This window comes from Canis aureus, chromosome 23 (assembly GCF_053574225.1).
Source record: "Canis aureus isolate CA01 chromosome 23, VMU_Caureus_v.1.0, whole genome shotgun sequence".
Taxonomy (NCBI): domain Eukaryota; kingdom Metazoa; phylum Chordata; class Mammalia; order Carnivora; family Canidae; genus Canis; species Canis aureus.
Genome location: NC_135633.1, coordinates 13,103,671 through 13,115,918, shown reverse-complemented (window position 1 = coordinate 13,115,918; position 12,248 = coordinate 13,103,671). Strand labels below are relative to the sequence as shown.

The 12,248-nt window shown below is 42.0% G+C and overlaps 2 long non-coding RNA genes across 12 annotated transcripts in view; one reads left to right on the top strand and one right to left on the bottom strand.

Annotated features, from left to right (window-relative positions):
* The window catches only part of LOC144294618 (uncharacterized), a 31,594-nt gene extending 20,440 nt beyond the window's left edge, over positions 1 to 11,154 (bottom strand). Inside the window, exon 1 of the long non-coding RNA XR_013361984.1 lies at positions 10,693 to 11,154. This is a non-coding gene — a long non-coding RNA (uncharacterized LOC144294618). The remainder of the gene's footprint in view (positions 1 to 10,692) is intronic.
* Positions 11,155 to 11,202: 48 nt separating this feature from the next.
* The window catches only part of LOC144294613 (uncharacterized), a 46,552-nt gene continuing 45,506 nt past the window's right edge, over positions 11,203 to 12,248 (top strand). For 5 of the 11 annotated variants that reach the window (XR_013361977.1, XR_013361972.1, XR_013361979.1 and 2 more), the window contains exon 1: positions 11,218 to 11,840. This is a non-coding gene — a long non-coding RNA (uncharacterized LOC144294613). Of the gene's footprint in view, positions 11,841 to 12,248 lie in introns of all 11 variants that reach the window. The other 6 variants (XR_013361980.1, XR_013361983.1, XR_013361973.1 and 3 more) reach the window with 5 other exon arrangements.

Genomic DNA, 12,248 nt, shown 5'->3' with positions numbered 1-12,248 from the left:
GCTCCCCACAAGGAGCCTGATGTGGGACTCCATCCCAGACTCAGAATCACATCCTGAGCTGAAGGTAGACGCTCAACCGCTGAGCCACTCAGGTGTCCCCCCATATCTTCTTTATTCTTGGTTGACTCTTACTAATCTTTTAGATCTCAGCTAAGTGTTGTTTCCTCGGAGAAGTTTTCCCAGATAACTACCCCCTGAGTCTAGGTTATAGTTCTTTCTTATTTGATATCAATAAGTGGATGTATCTTTCTTCAGTTCACCATTTCAGTTTTAATTTATATATTTATTAGTGTGAATATTTGATTAATGTCTACTCCTCCTTAGGTTTACAGTTCCATTTGCACAGGGACTGCATTTTGCTCTCCTTGTAACACTTAACATAGAATCAAGCATAGTAGGTGCTCAATAAGTGTTTATGGCATGAAGGAAGGGGGCAATTAGAACTCATTTTGATTAAAAGTATCCTTTGAATAACACAGTAGGTTATATCCTAACCTAATATAGACACTAAAGTTTTCCTAGGAATGACATATTATATTAAAACTCTAAAAATGAACAGGATTATGTCCAAAGAACAAAACAGCTGGAGAAGTAAGAAATAATGAGATTGAATAAGCTCATCAGTCATTGGATTAGGTCTAGTCAATTATTTCTTCTCTGCAGATGAGAATATTTGGTCCTTCTGTCCAAATATAGGAAGTTACTGCAGATCCCATGAAGAATGCTAGGAGCTTTAAAACTGAATAGGAAATGAGCTTATAATGTGGCAGGTGGATGCCACACATCTCCTGTGAGATTGCCAGATCTTTTTCAGAGTATCACTGAGAAAGACCACCTTTGCTGGAGCGTGCCTCCTCAATCACTTATGACTAGATGTCTGGAAGTAACAGAACATCCAGGGGCCACAAGTGAGGATTTGAAAAAGAGAAGTGGTGCCAAATCAGAGCAGGATCAGTTAAGGCTACTTGTCCCTTAGCCTTGAAGATTTGGCCAAGGATATGTCCTAGGAATGCAAAGGTAACTCCACAGTACCCTAGAGAAACCAGAAAGCAGTGTCACATACAACAGACCTGGGAAGCTGATAGGGAATGTTGGGGCTGTCTGTAAGGCAGGTATGAAATCTAGGAGATGGTGCTAGGTTAGGCTGATTCCAAGAGTGATCAAATAATTCACCCGCATCCAGACTCCAATGCTTAAGCCCCAGACACTAATGTGATGGTATTTTTAGATGGGGCCTTTGGGAAATAATTAGGTTTAGATGAAGTCATGAGTGTAGGGCCCTCATAATGGGATTAGTAGCCTTTTACGAAGAGATACCAGAGTTGCATGCACTACCTCCCCATTCTGTACCATTTGAGCATGCAATGAGAAGGCAGCTTCCAGCAAGCCAGGTGAGAGACATCACAAGAACCTGACTGTACTGTTACTCTGATCTCCAATTTCTAGCCTATGTAACTAAGAAAATAAATGTCTCCTGTTTAAGCCAGCCAGTTTATGTATAATGGCATGGCAGGCTGCAACTAATACAGTGGTAATACAGAGGCAAACAGGAAACACATGGTCCCTACTCTCATTGGTGGGTAAATAGAGAAGATATCAAACAATCTCATAAAATATAACTAATAACAGGTACATACAATGCAGCACAGGTATATTTAACAAAGATGTAGCCTCGCCAGAACTAGGGAAAAAGCTGCCTTAAGAAAGAAACTTTAAGGGACGCCTAGGTGGCTCAGCGGTTGAGCATCTGCCTTTGGCTCAGGGCGTGATCCTGGTCCGGGGATTGAGTCCTGCATCGGGCTCCCTGTGAGGAGCCTGCTTCTCCGTCTATCTCTCTGCTTCTCTCTCTGTGTCTCTCATGAATAAATAAATAAATAAAATCTTAAAAAAAAAAAAGGAAAGAAACTTAAAAAAAACTTTAATTAAAGATCTGAAGATTGAAAGGCTATGGTGGGGGTAGGGGAATTAAGGGGCACTCAAGCATAAAGCCCAGGGGCATAAAGTCATAGCATCCATGGCATGATGGAACCTGCTCATACCAGCTTATGTAAGCCATTGTTAGCATCTCTTCTCGACTTTGTGTTCAGTGATAGCTCATTGGGAGCTGGAAACCAGACATAGTGGGAGTATTTTTTACACAGAGGAATTTTGCAAACACTACAAATCAGGCCTTTTCTTTCCTGACAGTTACCAGTTGTTAAATATTTACCACAGACAACTATAAAGCATGTTGAAGAAACAGAGTATAGCAAAGTTGAGACAGAGAGTAAGAGATAATGTGGAAAGAGAGGAAGCTAAAAATAAGACTTTTATGGATGTGCCTGATCATCAGTTTCTTAAAAAAAAAATATGCTCAGTTTTTACAACCAACGATGAGAATGACGAGGTAATAGAGTGTCTTGTAGGCAATAGTAAGAGGTTGGGAGCTTGGTATCTATATTAAGATCAAAGGTGGGGGAAGGATTCTGGAAAGATGGCATAGTAGGAACCAAATGGCATCATCCACCCACCTAGACAAAACTGCACTTGAAGAATCTGTCTATTTTGAAACTCTGGAGTCTACTGAAGGCTACCAATATCCCAGAGAAGGCTTGGTCAGTAAATTGCAGTTAATTTTGGTCAATTTTGGCTCTTATCACAATAGCAGTTATGCTTCTCCTCTTCTTATAGCCTTATGCCAGGCAGCTGTGCAGATGTTCTTGGAGCAGGTTGCACCACAGCTTGTGGGAGCCAGGGTAAGCTAAAAGGACCCTGTTCAACAAACACTGCAAACATGTTCTCTGATAGCTGCTTCTGATCGCTGAGGGCACACACACAGTCAGGCAGTCATTACTGTTGTAAGCCATAGGCATCTCCAGCTAAAGTTACTTCCAGTGGATTTAATGGGCCAGCTGCCTTTTCCCCACTAATTCATCTTATTTTGCCCTTATGGGAGCCGGACATAAATGCCAGGATATTTTTTAAAAAGCAGAATAAGTATGAAAGAAAATAAGAGACCGTGTATCCCCAGGGAAAGGCTTAGAAAAGACCTGAGAAGACCTTAAATTTACACCTAATGCTGGTGTTGGCACAGAGACAGCCTACCACAATCAAAATAACAAGAACAATAAACAAAAATAACATAAAAACAGCCAACCCTGTAGAAGGTAGGGAATCTAATCTTCAAAATTTTCACATTATTAGATTCAAATGTCTAGTTTCAACAAAAAATTATGAGGCATACAAAGAAAAAGGAAGGTGTTGCTCACTCAAAGGAAAACAAAACAAAACAATAGGAATTGTCCCTGGAAAAGACCTGATGGTTGATCTACTAGACAAAGACTTTTTAAAAACTATCTCAAAGATGCTCAAAGAACTAAAGAATCAAGAAAACAATGTATAAACAAAGAAAACTTTAAAAAAATGAAATTCAGAAGCTTAAAAATACAATGACTGAAAAAAACTCACTAGAGGGATTCGAAAACATTTGAGCAGGCAAAAGGAAGAATAAGTAGACATGAAGATATGAAAATGGAAATTACTGAAGCTGAGGAGCAGGAAGAAAAAGACTGGAGAAAAGTGAGTGGAGCCTATAGGACCTGTGGCAAACCATCAAACAGACCAAAATGCACATTGTTAGTGTCCTAGAAGGAGAAGAGAGAGACAGAGAAGGGGGTAGAGAGAATATCTGAAGGAATAATGCTTGAAAATTTTCTAAATTTTTTGAGATATTAACACAGCCAAGAAGTTCAACAAACTTCAATAAGATGAATTAAAAAGGCCCACATCAAGATATATTATAATCATATAACTTTCATATAGTTTATAATCATATAAACTTTTGTTTTTTAAAATTTTTATGTATTTATTTTTTACGATTTTATTTATTTATTCATGAGAGACACAGAGAGAGTGAGAAGCAGGCTCCATGCAGGGAGCCTGATGTGGGACTCCATCCCAGGACTCCAGGATCACACCCTGGGCCAAAGGCAGGCACCAAACCGCTGAGCCACTGGGATCCCAAACTTTCGAACACCAAACACAAAGAGAGAATTTTTAAAAGAGTAAGAGAGAAGCAACTTGTCACATACAAGGGATCTTTAAATAGAGTATCATATTTCTCATCAGAAACTTTGGAGGCCATTGCACCCCTATGTTTACTGCAGCATTATTTACAATAGGCCAGATATGGAAGCAACCTAACTGTCCACTGAGATGAATGGATGAAGATGTAATATATATACACAATGTAGTATTACACAGCATTAGAAAGGATAAGGTCATATAATCTGCAAAAACATGAATAGATCTAGAGGCTGTTAGGCGAGGTAAAATGTGTCAGAGAAAGACAAATACCATATGATTTCATTCATATGTGGAATCTAAAACAGAATGAATAAACAAAAAGTAGGGGATCCCTGGGTGGCTCAGCCTTTGGCTCAGGGCGTGATTCTGGAGTCCCAGGATTGAGTCCCGCATCAGGCTCCCTGCATGGAGCCTGCTTCTCCCTCTGCCTGTGTCTCTACCTCTCTCTCTCTCTCTGTCTCTGTCTGTCATGAATAAATAAATAAAATCTTTAAAAAAAATAAAAAAAACCCAAAAAGCAGAATCAGACCTACAAATACAGAGAACAAACTGATGGTTGCCAGAAGAGAGGGTGTTGGGGGCTGGGCAAAATGGGTAAAAGGGAGTAGGAAGTACAGGCTTCCAATTATGGAATGAATAAGAGGCACACATAAGGAATATAGTTATTGATATTGTAATAGTGCTGAATGGTGACAGATGGTGACTGGATTTGTGGTGAATGTAGCATAATGTATAAACTTTTCCAATCACTATATTGTATAACTGTAACTTATGTATATGTGTCAACTATAATCAAAAAAAGAAAGAAAAAGGACATTTTGGAGGCCAGAAGACAATGGGATGATATATAAAAATCACTTTAAAAAAACTGTTGACAAAGAATTTAGTATCTGGCAAAACTGTCTTTCAAAAGTGAGAAAGAAATTAAGACCTACCCAGATCAACAAAAGCTGAAGGAGCTCATTACCACTAGCTCTACCCTACAAGAAATGCTTAAGGGTGTCCTCCAGAGGGAAATAAGAGGACACTAGACAGTAACTCAACACCATAAAAAGAAATAAAGATCTCAGTGAAGGTATATGCATACACAATAATAAAAGTATAATTTGAACAATGAATTATAGCTCCAATTTTACTTTTTACATGATTTAAGAGACTAATATATTTTTTAATTAAAAAAATAAAATAAAAGGGGGACCATCTGTGGTAAGCCATGGCCAATGGCCAAGTGTAGAAGAGTACAGGTATGCCTGACAACAGGTGTATCAGTCAGGGTTCTCCAGAGAAAGAGAAAAACAGAGGCTGAAAGAGATGTTATTTATAATATATATATTTTTTTTAACAAAATATATTTATAGATGTAAATTATAATTAGCTGAGTCCTCTGCTCGGGGTCTCACCAGGCTGCATTCAAGGTACAGGCTAGAGCTGCAGTCTCATCTGAGGCTCACTGTCCTCTTCTAAGCTCATGTTGGTTGTTAGCAGAATGTATTTCTCCAAATCCACAGAACCCACAGTGGCTCACTTTTTCAAGGCCAGCAGGGGATTATCTCTCTTCAGAAAAGACCTAGTTTCTCTTTTAAGCATTTTCACCTAAGTTAAGTCAAACCCACCTATGGTAATCTCACTTTTGATCAACACAAAATCAAACGGATTTGGAACTTTAATTACGTATGAAAAATCTTTTTACTTTGACATCTAAGGTGACCTAATCATAGAAGTGACATCCACTGGGCCATCTGGGTGGCTCAGTCAGTTAAGCGTCTGCCTTTGGCCCAGGGGCCTGGGATGGAGCCTCGCATCATGCTCTCTGCTTAGTGGGGAGCATGCCTCTCCTTCTCTCTCTCTGCCATTCCCCCTGCTTATGCTGACTCTCTATCTCTCTATCAAATAAATAAAATCTTTAAAGAAAAGGACATCCATCATATTTATAGGTCCTTCTCTAGTCAAGTGGAAGGGACTGTGCAGTGGTATATCTGAGAGTGGGAATCTTGGGGACTATATCAGAATTCCACCTTTGATTCCCAGTGATTCATGCCCTGCTTACAGGCAAAATACATTCACTGTCTTCCCATGTTTCCAAGAATCTCATTCCATAAGCTCAATGTCCAAAATTCTATCCAAATCAATTCCAGGTGTAGATGAGGTTCCTGGATATAATCCATAGAGTAGAACTCCTGGGGCAATTACTTTCCATTTGTGGATATGTGAAATTAAAGAGACAGCTCCTTACACACCCAACATACAATGATGGGACAGACATAGGGTATCAGCTATAGACATTACAGTTCAAAAGGGATGGGAAATGGAAGTTAAAAAGGAGTAACTGGTTAGTACATAGTAATTGTAAAATCCACTGGGCAAGTATCTCTTGATTAAGTTTCAAGGCCTGAGAACAATCTTTCCTGGTTCTCAGCTCTGCCCTCTGAATCATCCTTCCTTTTTCATGAAAGATAACACATTGGCAGCTCTGTGATTTTGTAAGTTGGCTTCTAACCAGTAGAATTTGTGGGTCTAACAGCCTCATTTAATTTTGTACTTTTTTTTGTAGCTTTTAGTCCAAATTGGTACTGTTTCTGCTAAAACACCCCCCCCCCCCCAAGAATCTTGAAAGGTTTCACAGAGATTTGCTCCCTGTGGAAAAGGACACACCCAAAAATCTTTTCAAGAAAATTCATTTTCTATCCTTGGCTCCTGTTGAAATAGTTTAGGAACAATGTTCTTTAGTCTCCTGAAGACCCTCTGATTTGACTGAAATGATCTGTGAAATGATCTGTTGAAAGAACAGTTTGAAGACTCTGATCTTTTGATCTTTTTTAGATTTTAGCAAAAATGCTATAATGACTTCAGCCTTTTCTCTAGAGCATGTTTTCCTAAGAATGAATCTCTTAATTTTAGCAACTTCTGCTATCTAGAGACACTAAGATTTTTTTCAAAATCAGTAGATGTGGGTTCCTTTTTGCCCAAGTGTTTTAAGAGTTCTTCTTTCAATTTCTCTCTTCTCAAATTTTAATACAAACAGGAAAAAACCAGGTGGCACTTTCAACACTTTGCTTGGAAATCTTTAGCTATATACTGAAGTTCATCACTTACAATTTCTCCTATTAACATAACCGCAGGAGACAATTGTGTTAAGTTTCTGTCACTATATAGAAAGAACTCCTCTTCCCCAGTTCCCAATAACATATTCTTTGCTTCCTTCCCAGTTCTCACCAGCAGCGCTCTTAATGTCCAGATTTCTACTACAGTCTGCTTAGTGAAGTTTGAACTTCCTCATGCATGCTTTTGAAAACTTTTCCAGCCAGAACCTATTCTCTGGTTCTACAAGTACTCTCATATTCCTATGTATTTGTTACAACATGATCTCACCTCTAGATCCTAACATCTGTGTTTATTACCTATTGCTGCATAACAAATTATCACAAACTTACCAGTTTAAAAAAACATACATTCCCACAACTATTGCCTTAGTTCCAGCCCTCATTCACTTCACGCCTGGATTATTGTAATAACTTCCTCCTGGCTTCTTGTTGTGGTCTGGCTCTGTCCCATTTGGTCCACCCTCTTCACTTAAATGAGACAGTATGATCTTATTGCTCCTGTACTTAAAGAAATCCTATAGTTCTTACTGTCTACAGTCTTTCACATAGCATAAGAGATTTTTCACAATATGGTCCTAGCCTATATTTTCAACCTGTGTTGATCCATTTTTCCAATACTACTACTTACTATTCTCCAAATATACTGTTCATGGCCCCAAGTCTTTATGTTATCTCCCCTGCCTTGTCTTCTTTCCTCATCTGCTCAGCAAAGTCTTCTCTGTCCTTCTTTACCCAGTGTATATGGAATCCCTCTGTGATGCTTGCAATAACACCCTCCCTTTTCACTCAGCTAGGCAGAATTGTTCCTTCTTTTGTACTCTACAAATTCATGTCTCAAAATGTGATCCATGTGCAGCACTGGCATCCCTAGATGACTCATATGCATTATGAGTCATATCATTATGTTAAAATATAGATTCTAAATCAGTAGATCTGAGCTGGGAACAAACACCCCAATGATGCCAATGCTGCTGATATAAAGACCACACTTAGAGCAGCAAGGTTAACGGCATTTTTATTATAGTTCTGAATACATGATAGTTAACACCTCTGTCTTTTCTCTTATATTCTAAGTGTCTTTAAAGGCAGGGGTTGTTTATCTCTTTTTTCTTTGCCAGTCTCCAGAGTGCCTCGCAAGCACTCAGCAGTTGGAGGATGATAATAACTTAATACCTGTGCTTTACAGAAAAGAGTGATGTACAGATCCCTTATACAAGCTGTTAGCATTAAATGTACCTGTTTGAGACTGTGCACTAAGCTTGGAAGGAGAGGTGGTCAGGGATAGGAAAAAGGGCTCTAAGGCCAATCCTTTAGATGAAGATTCAGAAGAGAGTCTAGATCAAGATGGATCTTTTTTGTTGTTCTTTGTTTTTGTATTCAAGTATCTAAGTCCTTCTTTTCACATTAAACAAAAAGACTAAGATCAGTGATAACTCATCTTTAACACCTAACACTGGTGATGATCCCTTTCTTTTCTTCAATTTTTCATTATGGTAAAATACACATAACATAAAATTTACCATCTTAATCATTTTTAAGTGTACAGTCAGTGGTATTATAGACATTCATTATGTTGTACAACCTCCACCACTATCCATCTCCATAACTCTTTTCATTTTGCAAACTGAAACCGTACCAATTAAACACTAACTCTCCGTTTCCTTCTTCTCCCAGCCCCTGGCAACTGCCTGAAAACTGGTTGTCTTCCTTTCAAGACTTATTAAGGATAACTGAAGTCACAGACTGCATGAAAGTAGCCGTTATTTGAAGTGATTGTCATTTCTCATAAGCAGTTTTAAAGTCCAAGTTTTCTTTTCTGTGAACACACAACTCCAAATTATGAAAATAGTGGAAAATAAGATTCTATTTATAAGTCAGTCCTATAAACAGACTTCCACAACCTTCCAGAAGTACATAAGAGGAAAACAGAAAACAACAGCGTACAGATGATAATTTCCTCCTACTTCCAAAAAAAAGGCATAGTATTTTAACAACAAATGCTAACTTTCAGACTTTGTCATAATTAGGAACCACCTCTAAGATAATGGGAGACCTTTAGGGGTATTTCACAACTAGGATAAAGATCAATGCTACCATAGCTTATAGAGTTATTATGTTTGGGGGTTATCAACTTAAGTCTAAGGCAGAGCCAGGCAAACATATCCCCTCTTTTTCCTTTGCCCTCCTTACAACTAATAACACAGTTTAGCCCTATTCAATTTTACCACTCCAATAAAGAGCCCTCTTTGTAAAGAACCACAGTTGCCTCAAATAGTTGTACCAGCAATGAAAGTGATTATTTGTACCAAATTCTTGTCCATCGTACTGGATCTACTTATCCCAAGATAACAGTCTTCCAACACATTTATAATTTAATTCATAATCTGTTATGATGGGAAATTTATACCCTCCCCCGCAAGACTGTTCACAGTAAACACTTATTTCCTTTCAGTTAAAACATTTACATATGGGAAACTTAGTTTCCTTTCCTGCAAGAAATGATTTCAAATAACTGGTTTAAAAATACTTTAAAAAATTTGTTGGCCTAATGATTAATAACCCAGTTATTGTTCTATGTCATATTCTATAATTATGTTCTATAATTAATAACCCACAATGTTTGTGTGTGTTTTTAAATATTTTATTTATTTATTCATGAGAGACACAGAGAGAGAGAGAGGCAGAGACACAGGCAGAGGGAGAAGCAGGCTGCATGCAGGGAGCCTGACATGGGACTCGACCCCGGGGACCCCAGGGTCAGGCCCTGGGCCAAAGGTGGCGCTAAACCGCTGAGCCACCTGGGCTGCCCTCCTAACCCGAACATTTGAATAGCACTTTACTGTTTTCAGTTATCCTTCTCATTACGCACATGAGGAAAAATTAAAATTCAGAGAAGGCCAAGTTTCCTCAACCTCTAGTCTCATGCTTCCTTATGATTTCCTCTAGAATATGATGCTTTGTGCCAACACACCAGAGGTCAAATACAGTAAAATGGAAATAACAGAAATACTCAGTTCTTAGGGAACTGGAAAGTGGACCATAAAATCTAAGAATGGTGTGCGCTTAACCAAAAAGGCCGGCTTCCCCGGCGACATAAACCATAAGTAAGCTTCCGCAGAAACCTAAGAGAATTCTGGTAAACTTTGGGTCAGATAAAGATTGAAGCCTCCACCTGCAATACCACAATTGCCAAACAGCAACGCTATCCTATTCCTCCAAAGCGCTCACAATTTGTGGCCGATACGTAAGATTTGCTCTCTCTCGCTGGGCTCTAATTCCCTAAAAGCGGGCGGTGTCGGGCCTTCCTCACCTCACCTTCAGCACCTTGCAGGGCCTGGCTCGTGGCTGCACAGGAATGAATGGATTCAAAGCAAAACAGGTGAGCTCGGCCAGTGCCCTGGTAACGTGTCCCTCCTTCCGAGGTCTGGACGCCCTCGCAGTCACACGCCTGAGTGCCCCCCGCCCCCGGTCCCCCTGAGGGAGCAGCGAGGTGGCTGCTGCGTGCAAGTCCCTCACCTCAGCTTACCTTCTCTGCACAGCGGGAAAGACCGGAAGTAGGTCTGCGGTGAGATTACAGGTGAGCCTCACCTCAGGAGGGAGGCTGGCCCGGGCCACACAGTCCGTGTCCGCCATGCGGACGCTCCCGACCACCAGGCCGCCACTGGGCCCTGCGCTGTGGGCCTCCGCACCCGTATTTGGTCACTAACTCCTTCATTCTTCCATGATTATTTTCCAGAGCCCCTCCCGGCCAGGCCCTTCACCTGCGCTTTCTGTTCCTCACCGGAAACACCTTGACCTCAGGTACAAACATCCAAGAATGTCCTCTTGAACATCGATTTGATTCTGGAGTCCGGACGCCTAGTTGCCCCCAAGAAGCCGTGGGTGGAATCTGACTCCCGAGGCAGGCCGCCTCCCCAGCCAAGAAGACGGCTCCAGGGCCCCTGCGGCTGAGGGGAGCGCCTGTCGCCTACACGCCGCATTCCGGCGCGGCCAGGCAGCATTGCATCATTGCGCAGGCGCAGGAGCACGGTGCGCCCCGCGGGGCCGGGGCCTACTGCGCAGGCGCCGGAGCACTGCCCTCTTGGGCGGGAAGTTTGAACGACGATCCACCAGGGCGTCGGGCAGGTGGGGCGGCCCTACCGGGCGGGGTTCTGCAGGCCGGGGCATGGTTTTAAGAACGTCTCCCCCCAACCTGGTAGCGGATATCCCTCCAAATCTCTAGTACGGTACATGGAAGGGGGTCCCGACGGCTCGGGCCCAGCGGCGGCCGTGCAGCCCGCCCCGGAGGAAGGCCCGGGGACCCCCAGCCCGTCGGGCTGTACCTCGCGGTACACCCGGCTCTGCTTTCTCATGTAGACGTGGGCGAGCTCGCCCGAGGCCGCCAGCGAGTAGATGTTGCTGGTAAATGGTAGCCTCGATGCCCCGGTTCACAGAGGAGCGGAAAGAGCGTGGCCCCAAGAAGAACCCCTGCGCCCGGCTCAGCTCCCAGAGGGCCCGAAACTGGGACTGGAAATCTCTGCAGCCTTGGGACCAGCTCGCCCTTCAGCCTCCCCGCACTCCCACTGGCCTGATACCCCGGATCTATGGCCATTAGCTAGTCCCAATCGAGGGGCCCTTGCACTCCTTGGGACTGTAACTCCTGGAGTTGCCTGGCTCTGAACCTGCTGTGAGGAGGTGGGTGCGACCTTCTGGATCTAGGCTCTGCTCTACACCTGGTGGGGGCACCAAGCCGGAAGGCCTTTCACAGAGGGTTGACACCAAGGGCATTGAGGACAGGCCAGCATAGCCTCCCTCCCTGTGGCTAGCCCTTAATTAAGATGTCGTTGTCTTCTTCTTTCTTCTTTTCTTCCTTTCTTCTTCTTCTTCTTCTTCTTTTTTTTTTTTTTTTTTTTTGAAGATTTTATTTACTTATTCATGAGAGGCCCGCAGAGAGAGGGAGAGACATAGGCAGAGGGAGAAGCAGGCTCTCTGTAGGGAACCCGATGTGGGACTCAATCCTGGGACTCTGGGATCATGCCCTGAGCCGAAGGCAGATACTCAACCACTGAGCCACCCAGGCATCCCTTAAGGTGTCTTTTTAGG